Below are 22,524 nucleotides of genomic sequence, written 5' to 3' on the forward strand. Positions count from 1 at the left end.
TTGTGCTTTTACCCTAATAATGAACATGTGCCACTTTGGAAATAAGAGAAGATAAATTCTGTATTTCCCCCCAGACCCGCCCCCCATCTTTTTGTTGTTATTGTTTGTACTGTTCCTACTGCCTGGAGTTACCCTTCCTCTCTCATTAGAATGGGCTCAGTGCAGATGCCATTCTCCTCATGAAGCTCTTCCCATGCTGCTCTGTTGAAATAAATCTCTCCCTTTGCTGTGTTCCTAAAATATTTGACTATGGTTGTTATCATGAATTAGAGCTAATTGTGTTCGTGTCTGTTTCCACCCTTCCTTTCTCTGAGCCCCCTTCCCAGCTTCCAAATTTGAGTCCACAGAATGGGAGTAATTACATACTTTAGTGTTGAATTGGTTGCATTTTCAGCACTGCAGTATTTTTCTCTGTCAGAACAAGAAAAGATAGGTAAAAATTTTGAGTCAGAGAAGAATGACTTAAAAATTCTAAAGCAGTGATATGTCTATGTAAGCCAGATGAATACTCTTTCCTAATTTAAGAAGTCTCTGAAGTAAAAAGGGCCATAAATAAATAAATCATCTCTGAAACTGCCATACCTAGTACCTCTGTAAAACCAAAACATGATTGTTACATTTCAACTGATGTATACCAGAAGACTCTGTCTCTGAACTAGAAGCTCCAACTTGGGCTGTTCTAGAGCTTCTGTAAAAAGGCAAATTCCTCAATTAGTCTGCTGAAGTTAAGTACTATAATCATGGCTCTAGAGAATGAGAATGCAAAAATCTTCCTTTTTCTCCTTGTCTAGAAATTGAACCTTTTACGTATTCTTGCCAGATAAACCATTCCTTTTCTTTTTTTTCCCTAACAAATGTTCTGTTGATCTTTCCTTTCATATCTTTTTTTCTTCTTTTCCTTCCTCAAAGCAACCAGTCTGGGTTAGGCTGATTGTTATCTTCTAATCTCTCCTTCCTCCTGCCAAGTAAATCTTTCTTAGGTATAGCTGTGATCTCAACACCTTGCTCAGAAACCTATGCCTCTTCCCCATTGTCTTCCAGATTAATTTAAATTCCTTATTCTAGCTTTTCAGGTCTATCACATCCCTAACCCCTTTCTGATTTTTTTATTTCTCTGTGGAGAGCAGAAGTCAGCAAACTATAGCCTGTGTGCCAAATGTTGTACTCTCCAGGAGCTAAGAATAGTGTTTGCATTTAAAAATATTTGGGAAAAAGAACAGAAGATGAGTATTTTGTGACATAAGAAATTATTCAAAATTAAAACTTCAGCCCTGGTGCAGTGGCTCAAGCCTGTAATCCCAGCACTTTGGGAGGTCGAGGTGGGTGGATCACCTGAGGTCAGGAGTTCAAGACCACCCTGGCCAACATGGTGAAACCTTGTCTCTACTAAAAATACAAAAATTAGCTGGGTGTGGTGGCACACACCTGTAGTTCCAGCTACTCGGGAGGCTGAGGCAGGAAAATTGCTTGAACCGGAGAGGTGGCAGTTGCAGTGAGCCAACATGCGCCACTGCACTCTAGCCTGGGTGACAGAGACTCTGTCTCAAGACAAAAAAAAAAACAAAATAAAAACTAAATAGATAAAACTTCAGTGTCCATAACGTCCTTTTTCTTTTTTTTTTTTTTTTTTTTTTTTTTTTTTTTTGAGATGGAGTTTCGTTCTTGTTGCCCAGGCTGGAGTGCAATGGCACGATCTCAGCTCACTGCAACCTCTGTCTCCTGAGTTCAAACAATTCTCCTGCCTCAGCCTCTCAAGTAGCTGGGATTACAGGTGTGTGCGGCTAATTTTTGTTTTTGTATTTTTAGTAGAGATGGGGTTTCACCATGTTGGCCAGGCTGGTCTTGAACTCCTGACCTCAGGTGATCCACTCGCCTTGACCTCCCAAAGTGCTGGGATTATAGTCATGAGCCACTGTGCCTGGCCTATGTTGTCTCTAGATCTCCAGGGACTCTCTGCTGTTATATATCTTTCACTTAAACTCTTAGTTTCAGTTGTTTTTTTTCATTTATGAAGCAAATATAGACTTGTGTTGTTCTTTAATGAATTGTTAGAAGTGAACTTGATATTTATTGAGGGATGAAGATAAAAGGGTTGTAGCTTAGTGTGTAGGTGCTTTGCCAGCACTGTTTTTAATGCAGTCATGCATAATGAGGTTCCAACAACAGGCTGTATATGTGATGATGATACCATTAAGATAATAATATATTGTCACTGTACCTTTTCTGTGTTTAGATATGTTTAGATACACAAATACTTTCAACTGAGTTACAGTTGCCTACAGTATTCATAACAGTAACATGCTATATAGGTTTGTAGCCTAGGAGCAGTAGCTGCACCCTAAAGCCTCAGTATGTAGGAGGCTATACCGTCTAGGCTTGTGTAAATATACTCCATGATGTTTGCAAAACGACAGAATTGTCCGAAAGCACATTTCTCAGAACATATCCCTGTCATTAAATAATGCAGGACCGTACTTTCCTTAAAACAGTAACGAACTAGATAAACTAATGGACTCTCATTATACTGTAATTCTCTAAATTCTGACTAATTCTGATTATTCCTTTTGCCCAACTGGGAATAAGTTATCTGAGATGGTATAGCCTAATTTGCTAATGAGTTTGGTTGTCTCTGGCAACTGTTCAATATCTAGGCTGCAGTATTTATGTTTTATATTGGTAAGCAAGTGAAACAAAAGGAAATGAACTTAACATTTCTATAGAAGTCTTTTTCTTGTTTTAGATCAAAGGCTGTGTCTAATCTATTAATGTTCTATGAAAAGCAGTGATGAAATACAATCTGCGAAAGGCACAAACACAAATAGTATTGCTGGGGCTGGTTTACAGCTTATTTTCTATCAATACATCTCAGCCAGTATGCTCTGGAAGTGCTGCAGCTGTTCTCTTGTTTCACTTTTCAGCAACTTTAGAACTGAGTCCGTGGCCAGCTCATATGTAGTCCCACTAAATTGTGTTTGCAGTAGTTGAAAAGGAAAGATTAAAAAAAAATTAAGGAAAATAGCCTAAAGGTATATAACTTTGGAAGTATGGATATAATCAAGGACTCTTTACTATGAGCATTTTAATTGGAGGTCTTGCCATTCGACACATGAATATTATAAAATGTATAATATTCTGCCTGTGGTTGCCTGCGAGAAATGTTTTGTAGTTTGAGCAAAGGAATAGAGTAATTTTGCTTGTAGCCTTAATTTAATGGGTCAGAATGTTTATTATGGCCTGGAGCCAAATTCAATTTTACTATATTGTAAAAGTGACTGAATAATCTCCAGTTAGCAAACAGGATGGGCAACGTTAATAAATGCATTTAAAGACCTCTGCAGTGGCTCACACCTGTAATCCCGCACTTTGAGAGGCCGAGGCAGGCGGATCACCTGAGGTCAGGAGTTCGAGACCAGCCTGGCCAATGTGATGAAACCCCGTCTCTACTAAAAATACAAAAATTAGCTGGGTATGGTGGCAGGTCCCTGTAATCCCAGCTACTCAGGAGGCTGAGGCAGGAAAATCGCTTGAACCTGGTAATGGAGGTTGCAGTGAGCCAAGATTGCGCCATTGCACTCCAGCCTGGGTGACAAGAGTGAAACTCTGTCTCAGAAAAAAAAGAAAAAGAAAAAGAAAGACTTTTGCCATTGTGTTACTAGTTCAAGTTTTCATCACACCTGTAATTTAAAAAAATGGATGGGGGGGTCTACATACTTGGTCAGTACTGGTTCAATTTAAAAAAAGTTACTTAAGGCCAGGCTGACTCAGTTGATCATGCCTAAGCAAATAACAGTTAAGGAGCTGAAGCCCTAGTTAAGCCTAACTGATCATGGGTGTGGAAACCTTTCAGCTCTGGGAAGAACCAGGACAATGGGACATCAGTTGGTCAGACTGCATTTTGATGGTTTATATGTGTACTTGAAGTTTTTCTTTTCTTCCTTGTCATCTGATAGTGCTGTAGAGTTACAGAATCACACAATATAACAGCAGAAAATATTAGACATCATTGAATCCCACTCTCTTATTTTATTTAATTTTTGAAATGAAGTCTCACTCTGTTGCCCAGGCTGGAGTGCCATGGCACGATCTCGGCTCACTGCAACCTCCATCTCCCGGGATCAAGTGATTCTCCTGTCTCAGCCTCCTGAGTAGCTGGGATTACAGCTCTGCACCACCATGTCTGGCTAATTTTTTGCATTTTTAGTAGAAATGGGATTTCACTATGTTGGCTAGGCTGATCTTGAACTCTTGACCTCAAGCGATCCCCTTGCTTTGGCCTCCAAAAGTGCTGGGATTATAGGTGTGAGCCACCATGCCTGGCCCCACTCTGTTATTTTAAAAAGACACAGTATGGCTGGATGCGGTGGCTCACACCTGTGATCTTAGCACTTTGGGAGGCTGAGGTGGGAGGATTGCTTGAGGCAAGGAGTTTGAGATCAGCCTAGGCAATATGACAAAACCCCATCTTTACTGAAAATACAAAAATTAGCTGGCTGTGGTAGTGTGCATCTGCAGTTCCAGCTACTTGGGAGGCTGAAGTGGGAGGATTGATTGAGTTCAGAAGGTCAACGTTGCAGTGAGCTGAGATCACACCACTGTACTCCAGCCTGGGTGACAGAGCAAAACCCTGTCCAAAAAAAAAAAAAAAAAAAAAAAAAGAAGGAAAGAGAAGGGGAGGGGACGGGGAAAGAGAGGAAGGAAGGAAAGAAGAAAGGAAGGAAGTAGTATAGTGGTTTAGGATTAGAGTATAGGTGTGCTGAGGGGAGGGGAGAGGAGGGGAAAAGAGGAAGGAAGGAAGGAAACAGTATAGTGGTTTAGGATTAAAGTATAGGTGTGCTGAGGTCAACATCACTATTTGAGTAATAATTGAAGCAGTGTTGTTATTCTGGGGTAATACACAAGGTTTGTTGCCTCACACCAAGGAAATCAAGGACGTGAACACACCATAGTAAGGTTAAGAGTGGAAGTTTAATAGGCAAAAGATGGAGAAGAATTATCTGCCCAGAGAGGGATCCAGGAGAAAAATGGGTTGCCAGTTCCAGGATGAAATGCATGGAGTTTTATAGATGAGCTTGAGGAGGCAGTGTCTGATACATAAGGCCCAAAAGATTGGTCGGACCAGGTGTCATTTACATAGACCAGGTGTGCCATTTACATACCAGGCAAAGAAGCTGGCCACCTCACCCTCATCTTTGATTATGCAGATGGTTCTCTACCTGACCGGCACCATGTTGCCTGTTCTTTTACTGTACACATGGTTGACAAAGAAAAGGGAAGATGGAGGCTCCATGTTGAACATGCCTGGTCCCCAGGTAGCCTTTTCCTATTGGCATAGCTGCTGGCATTCACCCATGCAAGCTTCTAGCATGGTTTTCTATATCTGCAGCTTGATTTTTCAGGGTGTTCCTTGTTAGAAAAGAAATTATTTGGGGGCTTTTTTATTTAAAGGGAAACCTTGCCGAGAACTCTCTTACCCTCACTAACTGCCTAAATAATTTTCTAGCTCCTGTATTAATATTAGGGAAATTGATGAACTTCTCTGTGACTCTGTTCCTCATCTGTGGCGTGGGATAGTAAATGGAACCCACTGCGTAGGGGTGTTGTAAAGATTTAATGAGGTAATAAAGAGCTCTTCACTTACAGCATGTGCTCAGTGAAAAATCGTGTTTTTTTTTGAAGGAGAAAACTGAAATCACAAATGAGTATTGCAATAGCAGAGAGAAGGAAAAAGGGACTAATGTTTATTTAGCCTTTGTTATCTACCAGGCCCTATTCTAGGTGATTTACATATGTATTACATCATTTAGCTCTGAGAGAGATTTTACTTTTTCCATATTACTGATAAGGAGACTGAGGCTCAAAGAGATTAAGTTACTTGCCAAAGGACACAGATCTGGTAATAACAGAGTGAGGTGAGATTCAGATTCCTGCATTCCAAAGCCCCAGTTCTTTTTCCACTACTCTGTTACCTTTCAAGGTGAAGAGTAGAACCTCGTTTTCCAACATGAAAATAGGTTGCATTTCAAAAATTCATTTACAAATTGGTTGCTTGGTGTTATTTTTCCATGGAGACAATGTTATAAGTGGTGGTTACATGCCCAGGCTTATCTGCAAAAGCTATAATGTAATTGATATTCTGCACATTTGTGAACTAACACTATTAAGAAAAAAATGCATTTGCAGTTCTAGCTATTAAAGCAGAAAAAGAAAAAGCAAGAATGCATTTTAAATTCTATGGAATGAGAGAAGCACGTTCATTTACAGGGCAGTGAGGAAGAAGATGGGGAGTTTTGATTCTGGTGGGGCTTCTGGGATACTTTCAGGGACTAGACATTCAAACATATTTTTTTAAAAATAATTACATATGAGAGAGATAGGACAGGCGGTAGTGTTGACCTAATTTCCATTGGCAATATTTAGCTTTCCTTTTAAAATATATTTACACATTTTTTTTTGTAATGACATGTGGGAGCCCAGAGAGTCACCCCATAGAATCATAGAGTATTAAAGTTTATAGATGTCATGCCTGTAATCCCAGCACTTTGGGAGGCTGCAGTGGGTGACTCATTTGAGGTCAGGAGTTCGAGACCAGCCTGGCCAACATGATGAAACCCCGCCTCTACTACAAATACAAAAATTAGCCAGGCATGGTGGCAGGCGCCTGTAGTCCCAGCTACTCGGGAGGCTAAGGCAGGAGAATCGCTTGAACCTGGGAGGGAGAGGTGCAGCCTAGATCATGCCACTGTACTCCAGCCTGGGCAACAGAGCCAGATTCTGTCTCAAAATAAATAAATAAATAGTTTATGGATGTGTTGAAGAAAGAATAAAGATAAAAGAATGTTTTCCTGAGTGAATTGTATAGGAATTTGAATGAATTGAGGAGCTAAAGAGCATGTGTGCACAGATATGAAAATGATAAAATTAAATTTTAACCTATTTTATTAATTTTTTATCATTTTACTTCAGTTTGCACTTAATTTCTGAGCATATGCTATGTGCCAGTCACCATATGTCATGGCTATGAGTGAAAAAAACAGTCACAGACCCTAAGTCACAAATTTTCAAAAGAATTTGCTTTGTACTTGAAGCATCTACTGAAGATTATATTCAGATCAACCAATGATGTTTTCCTCCTCATCAGTATTTATGAATATGTAAAGGTTACTTAATTATAACTAGTGGGAATAAGATTGAGGTTTGATTTTTTTTTTTTTTTTTTTAAAGACAGGATATCCGTTTGTTGCCCAGGCCAGAGTGCAGTGGTGCAATCATAGCTTACTACAGCGTCGATCTCCTGGGCTCAAGTGATTCTCCTGCCTCAGCCTCCCAAGTAGCTAGGACTACAGGCAAGAGCCATCACACCCAGTTAATTTGTTATTTTTATTTTTTTGTAGAGACTGGGTCTTGCTATATTGCCCAGGTTGGTTTCAAACTCCTGGCTGCAAGTGATCTTCCAGCCTTAGCTTCCCCAAATGCTGGAATTATAAATGTGAGCCACTGTTCCCAGCCTTAAGTAATCTCTTTTTTTTTTTTTTTTTTTGAGTTTAGCTCTTGTTGCCCAGGCTGGAATGCAATGGAGTGATCTCGGCTTACTGCAACCTCCGCCTCCTGAGTTCAAGCTCTTCTCCTGCCTCAGCCTCCCCAGTAGCTGGGATTACAGGCATCTGCCACCATGCCCAGCTAATTTTTGTATTTTTAGTAGAGACAGGCTTTCACCCTGTTAGCCAGGCTGGTCTCGAAAACCAGACCTCAGGTGATCTGCCCACCTCAGCCTCCCAAAGTGCTCGGATTACAGGTGTGAGCTACTGTGCCTGGCAAGTAATCTTTTTAATTACTAAGAAAACTGGAAAAACTAGAGGAGATTATTAGCAAAAAGTGTTCATTTTATTTTCCCATAATTATTGCTTGATTTCCTGTCACTAGTCAGGACTAAAAGATGGGAGATGTGGGACATTTGTGTTCTGTTACGTAGTGTTTGCTTATGTATGTTTGCAACCAAAATGGAAACTTAGGTCTGGTGCAGTGGCTCATGCCTGTAATCCCAACACTTTGGGAGACCAAGGCAGGTGGATCACCTGAAGTTAGGAGTTTGAGACCAGCGTGACCAACATATTGAAACCCCATCTCTAGTAAAAATACAAAAAATTAGCTGGGCGTGGTGTGGGAGGAGAATTGCTTGAACTTGGGAGGCGGAGATTGCAGTGAGCCGAGATTATGCCACTGCACTCTAGCCTGGGTGACAAAAGTGAAACCCTGTATAGAAAAAAAAGAAAACTTTAGGTATGATTTGGTATACTCTAAATGAGCATAGGGATAGCTGTCACTTAACAAAATACCTTGCTTGCAAGTCAGTTAGTGTACCTGAAATCACAGGAAATGGAACCAAGAGGCTTAGATTCAAATTCAAGTACTGTAACTTTCTCAGATAAATAGCTTCTGAGCCTTATATCTAAAGTGAAGAATTTAGATTAGATTGCCACATTTTCTTTTACTCTACAATTCTCTGTGAAATGTGTTTCTTTGAGGGAGTTGGGGAGAAAGTAGATAGTAAGGAAAAGTTCTCTGTGCTGATGACCCACTTTACTGTTAATTTGGTTCCTCTCCAGAAAACAAGTAGAAGTGGTTATGAAATCTAAAGAAGAATCTTTGTTTTTGAGACAGAGTCTCGCTCTGTCACCCAGGCTGGAGTGCAGTTGTATACTATCTTGGCTCACTGCAACCTCACCTCCCAGGTTCAAATGATTCTTGTGCCCGGGCCTCTGAAGTAGTTGGAACTATAGCTGGGTGCCACCACGCCCAGCTAATTTTTGTATTTTGAGTAGAGATGGGGTTTCACCATATTGGCCAGGCTGCTCTCAACCTCCTGTCCTCAACCGATTCACCTGGCTTGGCCTCCCAAAGTGCTGGGATTACAGGCGTGCCTCCATACAGAAGAATCTTGAGTTGAGGGAGAAAATGAAGTATTTGCACAATGGATGCTTAGTCATGGTATCTTCATAAATGGGAATCTGGTGGCTAACATTTATGTAGCCTTAATTTATAGACTGAGTCTCATGTTAGGTTAGAATAAACAGCTGATGCCAAGACAGATTAACATTGGTTCTAAGGAAACTATGTGGTATCAGGTAAGTTTGCTTGACGTTAGAACTTGCCACTGATGTGGTTCATCTGCTGCTTAGCCCTATGTGATTGTGTTCTCACTGATGCACATTTATATTAATTTTTTGAGCAATTGGTTAAAATTTTGACCTTTAGGTACTAAAGGTTTCTCATAACTTTATAGATTATCTATGAAGAATGTTGCTGATGCATTTTAGAATTTATTCTGTGTTTTTTCTGATTATGAAGGCAATACATAGTTGATTTAAAAAAAAAATCCGGAAAGTATAGAAAAGGATTAAGAAGAAAATAAAAATCACTTGAAATTCTACTTTCTGTGATATATTTGCTTCCAGTTATTTTTTTCAATGTGGATATATGTTTGGGAGAGAATGGATGTTTCCTCATTAGTGAAATAGCTAAGGCTTCGTAAACTTTCACTTAACATGCATGATATTGAGATGTTTGCCTAATGCACTGTGCTAATTAAGGTTGTTTGTTAAATCAGGTGGCACAAACTCTGATGCCTTAGAAGCCAAATAAGTAATGAGCAAATCAGGCCAGTTATAAGCGGTGGGGAGTGGTGGCAACTGTGGTAACTGGAAAATGCCAGCCCTGACTGAAGAAGTTACTACCATCTTCAACTTACTGTTGTCATGTGGAAACAGTGGCCAGTGTTACCAAATCTTCCTAATTGTCAAGAAAGTCCCAGAAGTCTGTTTCTTTTTAATGTGAAATTTCCCATGTTAAAAAATACTGTGCAGGTCAAACAAAATAGTCTGTGTGTTGCACTTGGCCCATAAACTGGCATTTTTTGTCACTCCTGACATAAATGCTTCTCAATCTTTCTCGTAAGCTCTCACAAGAAGATAACATTTATTAAAGAAAATGTTGAGAGAAGAGTTTGTAGATAAGGAGTTTCTGAGAATGGCTTCAGGAACTTTTCATAGACACTGAAAGAGTTGCTTAGTATAGAATGATAAACTCAGTTACAGGAATTAGGTGGTAAATAAATGAGCAAAATGGACGGGGATTAAGATTAGATGGAGTGGTGGACATGGTGCAAATGGCCTATTTGGGACATTCGGGTTCCAGCAATGTTTTTCCCTGATGGAATGCAGATCCAAATTGGTGCCAGAACTTCTAATATTTTAAGATATGTCAGAAATTTTGGATCTTTGTGAAATTTCTTGATTTTTAGCACCTTTTTTTTTTTTGAGATGGAGTTTCGCTCTTGTTACCCAGGCTGGAGTGCAATGGCGCGATCTCGGCTCACTGCAACCTCCGCCTCCCGGGTTCAGGCAATTCTCCTGCCCCAGCCTCCTGAGTCGCTGGGATTACAGGCACGCGCCACCATGCCCAGCTAATTTTTTGTAGTTTTAGTAGAGACGGGGTTTCACCATGTTGACCAGGATGGTCTCGATCTCTTGACCTCGTGATCCACCCGCCTTGGCCTCCCACAGTGCTGGGATTACAGGCTTGAGCCACCGCGCCCGGCCGATTTTTAGCACCTTTATGCCTAATGCTCCATTATTAGAATGCTAAGCTTGTGGGAGTTATTTATATCCTGCTGCTTAAGGTCATCGCCAAAGTCTGATTTTTCCTCCAAAATTTTGCAACCTCTGGCATAAATGGGTTAAAAATATTGTGAGGACCAAACAAAAACCATCCTTGTCCTAAATTCTACAAAAGGCCACTAATTTGCAGCACCTGGCCTAGATCACTGTTTTTCTACGTATGTTCTAGAAATTCTAATTCCATCATATATGAATAGGTGTTAAGAAATAAGGAATTCTCAAATCATACTGCCACGTGTGTACTTATGCAACAATCTTGCATGTTCTTCACATGTACCCCAAAACCTAACATGCAATAAAATAAATAAATGGGAAAAAAAAAAAGAAATAAGGAATTCTTGGTCAAAGGAATTTGGAAAATGGTGGATTAAACAAAACTGAACACATTTCCTGACTGAAGGTTATTGTAGATCCTCAATTATGCTAATATGCCTTGTAAATTCCTAAGAAGATATAGCCCATTACCTCACAGTTACAGTTAGGTCTCTATCAGGGGTGGCCTTCCTCCTGGTAGAGGTTAGTCTCTGTACTTCTCTCCAGATTCCCGCCCTGTCTCTTCAGGGACCTGGCTTCAGAAGAAATCTCTTATTTCTTGCCTCTTTTCCTGTAGCCTATCAGTGTGCTTGGTTTTCTCCAGTTTAACAAAATGACAACCTTTCCTTATACCATATACAATTATTGACTCCAAATAGATCATAGACCTAACTGTAAGAGCTAAAACTATAAAATTCTTAGAATAAAACATGGAAGTATATCTTCATGACCTCAGGTTAGATGAAGCCTTCTTAGATGTTACACCAAAAGCACAAGTAGCAAAAGACAAAACAACAGGAAAAAAAGCACAAGCAAAGAAAATCACAAGCAACAAAAGAAGACAAGCTAGGCTGTAATCCCAGCAGTCTGGGAGACCCCATGGGCAGATTACTTGAGCCCAGAAGTTGGAGACCAGCCTGGGCACCACGGTAAAACCGTGTCTCTACAAAAAATACTCAAATTTAGCTGGGTGTGGCCAGGTAATCCCAGCTCACGCCTGTAATCCCAGCACTTTGGGAGGCCAAGGCGGGTGGATCACTTGAGGTTGGGAGTTCAAGACCAGCCTGACCAACATGGTGAAACCCTATCTCTACTAAAAATACAAAATTAGGCAGGCGGGCTGGCATGTGCCTATAATCCCAGATACTCGGGAGGCTGAGGCAGGAGAATCGCTTGAACCCGGGAGGCAGAGGTTGTGGTGAGCCAAGATCACGCCATTTGCACTCCAGCCTGGGCAACAAGAATGAAACTCCATCTCAAAAAATAAAAAAATTAGCCGGGCATGGTGGTATACACCTGTAGTTGCAGCTACTCAGGGGGCTGACGTGGGAGGATTACCTGAGCCTAGGGAGATTGAGGCTGGAGTGAGCCATGATCATGCCACTGCACACTAGCCTGAGTGACAGAGACTCTGTTTCAAAAAAAATAAAAGCTATATTTTAGTCTTAAATTGGCCTTAATCCATTAAAAACTTGTGCTGCAAAGTACACTATCAAGAAAGGGAAAGACAGCCCACAGACTGGGAAGAATATTTGCAAAAGATAAATAACTCAAAATTTTGGCAAGGGGCCAGGCACGGTAGCTCACGTCTATAATCCCAGCATTTTGGGAGACCAAGGCAGGCAGATCACCTGAGGTCAGGAGTTAGAGACCAGCCTGGCCAACATGATGAAACCCCGTCTTTACCAAAAAAAATACAAATATTAGCCAGGTGAGGTGGTGCATGCCTGTAGTCCCAGCTACTCAGGAGGCTGAAGCAGGAGAATCTTTTGAACCTGGGAGGCGGAGGTTGCAGTGAGCACAGATTGCACCACTGCACTTCAGCCTGGATTAACAGAGTAAGACTCTTGTCTCAAAAAAAAAAAAAAAAAAAAAAAAAAAAAAATTGGCAAGGGATCTGAATAGACATTTCTCACAAGTAGATATATAAATGGTCAATAAACACATAAAAAGACGCTCAACATCATTAGTCATCAGGTCAAAACTACAGTGAGATACCACTTCACTTAAATGGCTGTAATTAAAAAGATAATAACAAGTGTTGCCAGGGATGTTGAGAATGGAACCCTCACATGTAGCTGCTGTGAATGTTAAATGGTTTAGCCTCTTTTGAAAATAGTCTGGCATTTCCTCAAATGGTTAAACAGAGAGATAACATGTGACCCAGCAATTCAATACGTAGGTTTATAACCAGGAGAACTGAAAACACGTTCTTTTTTTTTTTTTTGATGGAATCTCGCTCTGTCGCCCAGGCTGGAGTGCAATGGCATGATTTTAGCTCACTGCAGCCTCCTCCTCCTGGGTGCAGGCAATTCTCCTGTCTCAGCCTTCCAAGTAGCTGGGACTACAGGCACCCACCACCATGCCCAGCTAATATTTGTATTTTTAGTAGAGACGGGGTTTCACCATGTTGGCGAGGATCGTCTCGATCTCTTGACCTCGTGATCCGCCTGCCTCGACCTCCCAAAGTGCTGGTATTACAGGTGTGAGCCACCATGCCCATGCCCAGCCTGAAAACATGTTCATACAAAATCTTGTACACTAATGTTTGTAACAGCATTATTCATAATAGCCAAAAAGTGAAAACAACTCAGGTGTCCATCAACTGATGAATGGACAGACAAAATGTGGTATAACCATACAATGAAATATGATTTGGCAATAAAAAGAAATGACGTACTGATACATACTACAGCATGAAAGAAGCTAGTCAGTAAAAAGCACGTCTTATGTGATTCTATTTATATCAAATATTTAGAATAAGTAAATCTGTAGAGACAAAGTAGATTAGTGATTACCTAAGAGTAGGTGGTGGTGAGGATGGGTTGGGACTAAATGGGGGTGGTGTTGACTGCTGTTGGTTACTAGATCTCTTTTTGGAGTGATGAAAATGTTCGAAAATTAACTGTGGTGGTGGTTGCACAACTCTGTGAATATCTTAATGACACCATTAACCTCTCTATGGCAGTTGATGCTATTGACTGTTCCTGAAACTCTCTCTTTTGGCTTTTATGACACAGTTCTACTGATCCGCCTTCCCTTATCACTGACATTTTCTTCCCAGCTCTTTTCACCAGCTTGTTCTTCCACCAACTACTTATCTGTTGGTGTTGTTGAGTCGTGATTTCATTCATTATCCATGGCTTTTAGAACGTCTAATTTGCCTGTTACTTGTGAATCAATTTTTCTAGTCCAGGTAAGTGAACTGAGGAACTATCTGTTCAGTTGCTTATTGGACATCTCCCTTTGAACATCCCAGTGCTAATTAGTTTCTCTCTCAGATCTCGTTTTTTTCCTATGTTACCGATTGACCCAGTCACTTGAGCCAGGGGCTTGGAGTCATCCTAGATTTCTCTCTCACACTCCACGTGGCGTGTCATTTAGCTGCCTCTCTTACACCTGCCCTCTCATCTCCATTCACACTGCTGCTGCTTCTGCTACAGTTAATCTGTAGTTTATCTTTCACTAAGACTCTAAGCTCCATGAGATCTGGGGCCATGTGTGTCTGTAATGCTTGACACATTGCATGTTATATAAATAATATTTGTTGATTGAATAAATGAACTCACAAATGAACTTGTCTTCCTAGTTTTCTTCACTCTGATCCATTCTTGCTGCTGATTTTTTTCTGTTTGAAATGCAGACCTAACAATGTTTTTTACTTAGATCTATTAAATAATTCTCCATTGCTTAGAGGATAAGCCCATTGCATTGCATTGCACTGCATACAAGGCCCTCCATGATGTGGCCCTTTTCTGCTTTTCCAATTTCCTGTCCTCTCCACACCTTCTCTCTAGCCAATACCCTGTTTTCCAGCTATGTTTCCTGAACTGGCTATGCTTTCCCCTATCTTGCACTTTTAACTGGAAAACCCTCCTTTTTATCTTGAATCTCATTACTTCTGGAGAACTCTTAGTCTGCCTTTCTAGAGTTTCTCTTCCTCTGTGAAACTTCCCATACCTCACCTATGCAGAGCAGAAACTTGGATGTAAGTCTACTAGAGCATGCATTGCATTGCATTATTTGTTTAAGCATTTGTCTGTGAACAGCATGGACTGAGTCTCACTTTTGTGTCCCCATCAAAAGCAACGGACACGGTGCCTACCACATCAGAAGTACTCATTAAGTGCTTGATTAAATGAATAAGTTGGAAATCAGAGTAGATTAGAGAGTTTTAGTTTTTCTGGATGTGGCGTCTTAAAACACTGGACTCTGGCTGGCCATCTGTGAATGATGTACAAAGGATAGCAGTGAGGGGTTGATGGATCACAAGTACATCACCACCCCAGAAAAACAATTGAAAGCACTGCTGATAGTGAGTCACATACATTATTATTATCCTTTTATGACTGAGGCCTAGTTCTGGACACAGCTACAATTAGAATGGTTGTTCAGTATAATGGATTGATCAGGCTAACTCTTATGCCATAAGACATTGATTTGAGCCACAGTAAGTACAGGCAAATGGGTACACATTCCTACGTCTGGTCACAGTCAATTGGTCACAATTAATTGGCCCCATGGGTTGGCAACTCTGCAAAGGCTTACATTTTCATCACATGTATCCTCTTATCTGAATATATTAAGAACCTATTGTCTAAATACATTAAGAGCATCTCCCTACCAGCTTTTTAATGTAATGCTCCTTAGTTACCACTTACTCTGTACAAATCAGTAACACAAGTCTTACCAGCTTTGTATTGTCTTTCTGTTTTCTTGTACTTAGTCTAGCTAAGGGAGACATCTACATTAACATATTTTTTTAGTCTAGGTAGTGACTTCAACCAGCCAACCTTTTCTCTTTCTTTCTTTCTTTTTTTTTTTTTGCTGGAAAAAAACCAACTCTGTCTACATTACTGAACCAAATCAAGTAGATTGTGACGAAAGGAATAATAATAACAACAGCAGAAGACAAAAGGCCTCTCACATAGAATTTTGAACTAAAGTCACATATTGAACAAAAGATATTTAAATTAACTACTGAACAAAGTAAGAGCTCTTCAAAAGAAACAGGGCTTTCTGCCAAGCCCCCTAAAAATGCCCCCAGGCCTCTTACTCATTCACTATCGTTATTTCAGTTTATGTGTAAAGATGTTTTATTTCTTATCTCATTTTCTTCCCACCACCTAGTGGACACATAGTTGGCACTTACTGCTTGTTTATTGAATTGAATGGAATCAAGCCCTAAGAGTTAAAGGCTATTCTCTGAAGAAGAAAATAAACGACAAATAATTTTGTCAGTGAATAGAACCAACAAATCTGAATTTCTCTAGCAACGGAATAAAGTTAGGAAGGGATAACATGTACAATTGGCCCTCTGTTTCTGTGGGTTCCATACCTGTGCATTTAACCAACTGTGGATTGAAAATATTCAGAAAACAAGGATGGTTACATCTGTGTTGAACATGTACAGTTTTTTTTCCCTTGTCTTTATTCCCTAAACAATACAGTATAACAACTATTTAGATAACGTTTATATTGTAATTGGTATTATAAACCAGAGATGATTTAAAGTATGTGGGAGGATGTGTGTAAGCTACATGCAAATACTATACCATTTTATTGAGCATCTGTGGGTTTTGGTATTTTAAAGGGGGTCATGGAACCAATTCCCCATAGATACCGTGAGACATGACTATATTTATTATAAAGTTAGATTACTCCAAAAGGGTTGTTTTTAAATACTGACCCAGAGAAACCTATTCAGACTATAAGATTTGTTTGTTCTTTTCTCTGTTTTTGTTTTTGTTTTTTTTTTTTAGATGGAGTTTTGCTCTTGTTGCCCAGGCTGGAGCACAATGGCGCAATCTCGGCTCACTGCAACCTCTGCCTCCCGGGTTCAAGCGCCTGTAATCCTGAGTAGGTGGGATTATAGGTGCCCACCACAATGTCCAGCTAATTTTTTGTATTTTTAGTAGAGACAGGGTTTCACCATGTTGGCCGGGCTGGTCTTGAACTCCTGATCTCAGGTGATCTGCCTGCCCTGGCCTCCCAAAGTGCTGGGATTACAGGGGTGAGCCACTGTGCCCAGCTTTTCTGTTTCTTTTTAACCCTTTAATCCATAGGGCTTTTTTTTCAGAAGGAATAAGATTTATTTTAAGGCATAAAATAATCAGGTATCTGACAGGTGTGGTGGCATGCACCTGAACACCTAGCTGCTTGGGAGTTTGAAGGTGGGAGGATTCCTTGGACCCCATCAGTTTGAGTCCAGCTTAGGCAATATAGCAAGATCCTATCTTAAAAAAAAAAAAAAGTAAAAAAGAAGCATTTGTTGATTCTTACTGACCTGTTTGCAAAGTTGTAGCCTATATTGGGAGTCATGTTTACCCCATACTAAGTTGACCTCCAAGAATAACATTTCCCCCCAGCCATGAAGATTCCTGCTAGTTAACAAAAAATATTTTATGAATTAATCCCTTTCTTGTTTGTTCTACTCTATTTTTATCTGGAAAAGATGGGTGCTATGGAAACTTTATGTTTTGGTGGTGACAGGAGAGTACAGGAAAATACATTTTCTGTCATCAGTGGGTTAATGGCTTAAAAATCAAAGATTTGTCTTTAGTTCTCCTAGACAGGCTTTTCCAGTTGTTCCCAAATAGGACATACCTTTCTCGTTCTGTAGATCTTTAGAAACTTTGGAAGTTCTTGGCTTGTTACTTTGGTGATAGAACACTGAATTGTAAAGGTCTAGAACAGAGGATGACAATCTTTGAATAAATGAGCAGGTCAAGGTAACATAATCTTTTTGCCTTCACTTAGCATACAAAGTCCTTTCTGAACTAACTGAGCTTTCCTTTCTAGTCTCATTTCCTCTGCTGAAGCCACACCAGCCTGTCTTTCTAATCCAGGCCACCTTGTACTCGCATATCGGACTGAGCCTTCTTTGCCTGTGCTCTTTCTTGTTGGGCTGTCTTCTCTACTGGGCAGCTTCTCCTTTCCAGGCCTGGCTCCTTTCTTCTAAGAGACCACATAGCAAAGACATAAATGAAGGTTAATCTAGTAGCTGTGTGAAGGATGAATTGGAAAGAAGAGTGTGGAGGAACAAGACCTGTTTTAGGAGACAGCGAAGGTCTTATGGATCTGAGCTGCCTGATACGGTAGCAACTAGCTGCATGTGGCAATTAAAATAAAATAAAAGTAAAAATTCAGTTCTTCAGTTATACTGGCCGTAATTTTCTTTCTTTTTTTTTTTTTTGAGATGGAATCTTGCTCTCTTGCCTTGCTCTGTCCCCTAGGCTGGAGTGCAGTGGCACAATCTCAGCTCAGTGCAACCTCCGCCTCCCAGGTTCAAGTGATTCTTCTGCCTCAGTCTCCTGAGTGGCTGGGATTATAGGCGTCCACCACCGCACCCAGCTAATTTTCATATTTTTAGTAAAGACAGCGTTTCACCATGATGGCCAGGCTGGTCTTGAACTCCTGACCTCACGTGATCCACTCGCCTCGGCCTCCCAAAGCATTGGGATTATGGGCATGAGCCACTGTGCCTGGCCATGTGATTTTTTTTCCTTAGCTCAGTCTGATCTTCATCCCCCACCCCACCCAGTCCAAGAACAAGTCCTAATAATAGTTCTTCCTTCAAAAAAGGTAACACAATTGTATTCTTTTCTCCATTTCTATTTTCACTACTTAAGTAGTTTTGAGTCACTACTATCGCTCTCCTGGCTGACTACACTAGCCTTCCTGCAATCATCTGGGAGAGTGGTACTGGTTACCCTGCTTTCCCCTCACCCCCTAAAAATAGGCAAAACAACCTTTTAAAAAGAAAATCAGGCCAGACATGGTGGCTTATGCCTGTAATCCCAGCAGTTTGGAAGGCCAAGGCAGGAGGATTGCTTGAGCATGGGAGTTTGAGATCAGCTTGGGAAACATAGTGAGACCCCATCTCTACAAAAGAAAAAAAAATTAGCTGGGTGTGGTGGCTCGTACCTGGAGTCCTAGCTGCTATGGAGGGAGGATCACTTGAGCCCATGATCACTTGAGTTTTGACTGCGCCACTGTACTCAAGCCTGCGCTGTGGAGCCAGATCCTGTCTCTTAAAAAAAAAAGAAAAAGAAAAAGATTAATCCTTGTTTAGAACTCCTGCCTCCTATTGTACTGATAAAGGATTCCAAATATTTCAAACTGGCCTAAAAAGCTCTTTATGATCTGGTCCTTGCCTTCTTACCCAACCTATTCACCACACCACACTTCCCTCCCTCCCTGAGCTTCAGCCACTCTGGCCTCTTTCAGGTTTCTAAAATACACCAGGTCTTTATTGCTTTAGGGCCTTTTTCTGGCTACTCCCCCTGCATTGTTCTTGCCTAGCTCTTTCATGTGTGGCTCCTTCTTAGTTTCAAAGTCTCAGCTCTAATGTTGCTTCTTTGTCTGCTGTTTCCAAAGTAGACTCTTCTGCTTCTAGCCCATACTCTTTACAGCATCACTCTTACCATTATCTGGAATCATCCTTGTTCATTTATTTGACTCTCTGTCTCTCCCTACTAGACTATAAGTTCCATGAAGGCAGAAAACTTATTTTTATTCTCTGCTCTATTTCTACTACCTAAACAGTGCCTGGCACATGTAGCTGTGCTAAAAACAATGTTTAATAACACCGATTTTCTAAAGGAGATGTAAGAGGAGCTCACCTAGTTCTCCCTCCCACCCTTGTTCTCTGTGTTCCTCCTTCCCCACCACGTATATAAAAGGGATCTCTATGTGTCTTAAATGTGGATATCTTTCTAGGCCCTTTATACTGAAAGTGAACCAGCAACTTTGTGGCTGAACTTCATCTTTTACTTCATGAAATCATGGCCACAGCTTTTTGAATGGTTGGTTTCAGTTGGAAAATATAGTGAACAATACATCTGGAAATATTCTGTCATGTTTTGAGCTGAGAAACTCTAGAGAACCAGCTGCTGATTTAAAAGCCTTTTATTATGATACAAACAGTCTATTGTCTACAGAAGCACTGGCCATTATACAGGGGTAGCTATGTGTTGCTTTTTCTAGCTATTAACTTGAGAGAAAAAACTAGTATTCATAATTTATGCATGGCTTATATTCCCTGAGAATAGTTTATTGTGTTATTTTCTTTAGCTGATTTACTGTACATTTAGAGATTTTTTGAGACAGGGTCTTCCCCTGTTGTCCAGGCTGGAGTGCAATGGTGTAAAACACACCTGACCGCAGGCTCAACCTCCTGGCCTGAAGCTATCCTCTGACCTCAGCCTCCCAAGCAACTGGGACCACAGGTGTGAACCACCACACGCAACTAATTTTTAGTTTTTTGTAGAGTCAGGGTCTCACTATGTTGCCCAGTCTGGTCCCAAACTCATGGTCTAAAGTAATCCTCTCACCTTGGCCTCTCAAAGTGCTGGGAGTAATAACTGGTGTGCACAGTGGTGCACACCACTGTGGCAGCCAGGATTTTTCTTACTCCATTTTTTTTCTTTAAACTCAATCAAAAGTTAAATCGTTAAATAGGAGGCTGACATATTTTCCATTTTGGGGTTTTTTAATGTCACAGATTTCTGCATTAAAATAAGGTTTATAATTATGATTTAGTACTCTTAGGTGGCTTTATATGGTTCAAATGGGTGAATTTCAGCATTTACTATATTAAAGCTTACTCTTATACTTTATAATATATGAATATAGTAGAAGAGAAGTTGACATTCAATACCTGCATATAAATAGTTTTGAAGAAAGTGAATATGTATACTATTAGTGATAAATATATAACTTGGTAGTGTGATATTTAATATTTTGATAATTAAAAAAATTTCTGACCATTACTATTTGGAAGATTTATATAAAATGGCAGATAATTATGTACTAAGATTATTATCTAGGAAATAATTACACCTAAATAACTTACTTGGGAATCGTTGCACATGCCTGTAATCCCAGCACTTTGGGAGGCCAAGGTGGGTGGATCACTTGAGATCAGGAGTTTGAGACCAGCCTAGCCAACATGGTAAAACCCCATCTCTGCTAAAAATATATATATATATAAAAAAAAGATTAGCTGGGTGTGGTAGCACATGCCTGTAGTGCCAGCTGCTTGGGAGGCTGAGGCATGAGAATCACTTGAACCTGGGAGGCCAGGGTTTCAGTGAGCTGAGATTGTGCCATTGCACTTTAGCCTGGGCAACGGAGACTCTATCTCAAAAACACAAACAAAAAATAACAAAACAACTTAGATTAACAATTTAGTATTTTTAAATTACAAAAATTACTTTAACATTTACATTTCAGGAAATTAGAAAATAGGAAATACAGATACAAATTCACTCAATTTCCTAAGCATTAGTACAACCACTGGAATATTTGAAAAATATTTTTGGTTGGGCATGGTGGCTCACGCCTGTGATCTCAGCACTTTGGGAGGCTGAGGTGGGTGGATCATTTGAGGTCAGGAGTTTGAGACCAGCCTGGCCAACATGGTAAAACCCCATCTCTACTAAAAATACAAATATTAGCTGGGCATAGTGGTGTGCACCTGTAATCCTAGCTACTAGGGAGGCTGAGGCATGAGAATCGCTTGAACCTGGGAGGTGAAGATCGGCAGTGAGCTGAGATTGTGCCACTGCGCTCCAGCCTGGGTGACAGAGTGAGACACCATCTCAAAAAAAAAAAAAAAAAAAAAAGGTGTGTTTGTGTGTGTATGTGTGTGTGTGTATTCTTTCAGCGTTGTTGCTTTATTTATACGCGTTGTTGCTTTATTTATACATGTGGGGTTTTTTTGGTACTCATAATGTACTTGTTATTTATATTCTTCTTTTAAGTGAAATGTAATGTCATAAACCTTTTCCCATAATGCTAAATTTTTATAACCATTGTTTTAATGGCCCATATTGTTTAACAACCTAACAATATATCTTAATTTACTTAACTATTCTTCTTTGTTGGAGGAGTTATTTATGAATTGTTTTAGCTTTTATAACTATCATCATAGTGAATACTTTGTTGAATATTGTTTTTATTACCACATTTGGTATTACTGCTTATAAGATATATTCTCATAAGTGGAATTTCTAGGTATGACATTTTTTTATGTCTCCTAAAACATTCCAGCACATGATTTTCCAAAGAGAATATATCAGTTTATATCACCACCTGTAGGGTGTAAAACTGTCTATTCCATTATTGCATTTAGCATTATATGTTCTTCTTTTTTTTTTTTTTTTTTTTGAGATGGAGTTTCGCTCTTGTTACCCAGGCTGGAGTGCAATGGCGCAATCTCGGCTCACCTCAACCTCCTCGTCCTGGGTTCAGGCAATTCTCCTGCCTCAGCCTCCTGAGTAGCTGGGATTACAGGCATGTGCCACCATGCCCAGCTGATTTTTTGTATTTTTAGTAGAGACAGGGTTTCACCATGTTGACCAGGATGGTCTCGATCTCTTGACCTCGTGATCCACCCGCCTCGGCCTCCCAAAGTACTGGGATTACAGGCGTGAGCCACCGCGCCCGGCCTGTTCTTTCTTTTTTAACTTGCGTTATAATTAGGGAAAAATACCATTTTTTAATTTTAATTTTTTTGATTACTAGTAAAGTTGCATATTTTCATGTTTGGTTTCTAGTGTTAGAATCATAGTAGCTTAAAATATTTTTCCCAGTTCCAATAACTTCATTTTTTTTAATACAGATGTTTTTGTCTGTCTGACTTGATTCATGTACTTCATGTAACATTTAGAGATGTAGCAGAGTTTTTCAGCTAAACACACACATGTATATTCTCAACAATGAATTTTTCCTTTTATGTTCAATAATGCTTTCAAATTAGTTACTCTGGAGAAGGAGTAATACATTATGTTTGTATTCCATATTGTTATTCTAG

The 22,524-nt window shown here is 40.1% G+C and overlaps 1 protein-coding gene across 4 annotated transcripts in view; it reads left to right on the top strand.

The window, feature by feature from the left end:
* VCL (vinculin) overlaps positions 1-22,524 on the top strand; it is a 126,647-nt gene that overhangs the window by 29,460 nt on the left and 74,663 nt on the right. The window lies entirely within an intron of this gene.

Source organism: Sapajus apella, unplaced genomic scaffold (assembly GCF_009761245.1).
Source record: "Sapajus apella isolate SASKATOON/1434 unplaced genomic scaffold, GSC_monkey_1.0 scaffold94, whole genome shotgun sequence".
NCBI classification, from domain to species: Eukaryota; Metazoa; Chordata; class Mammalia; order Primates; family Cebidae; genus Sapajus; species Sapajus apella.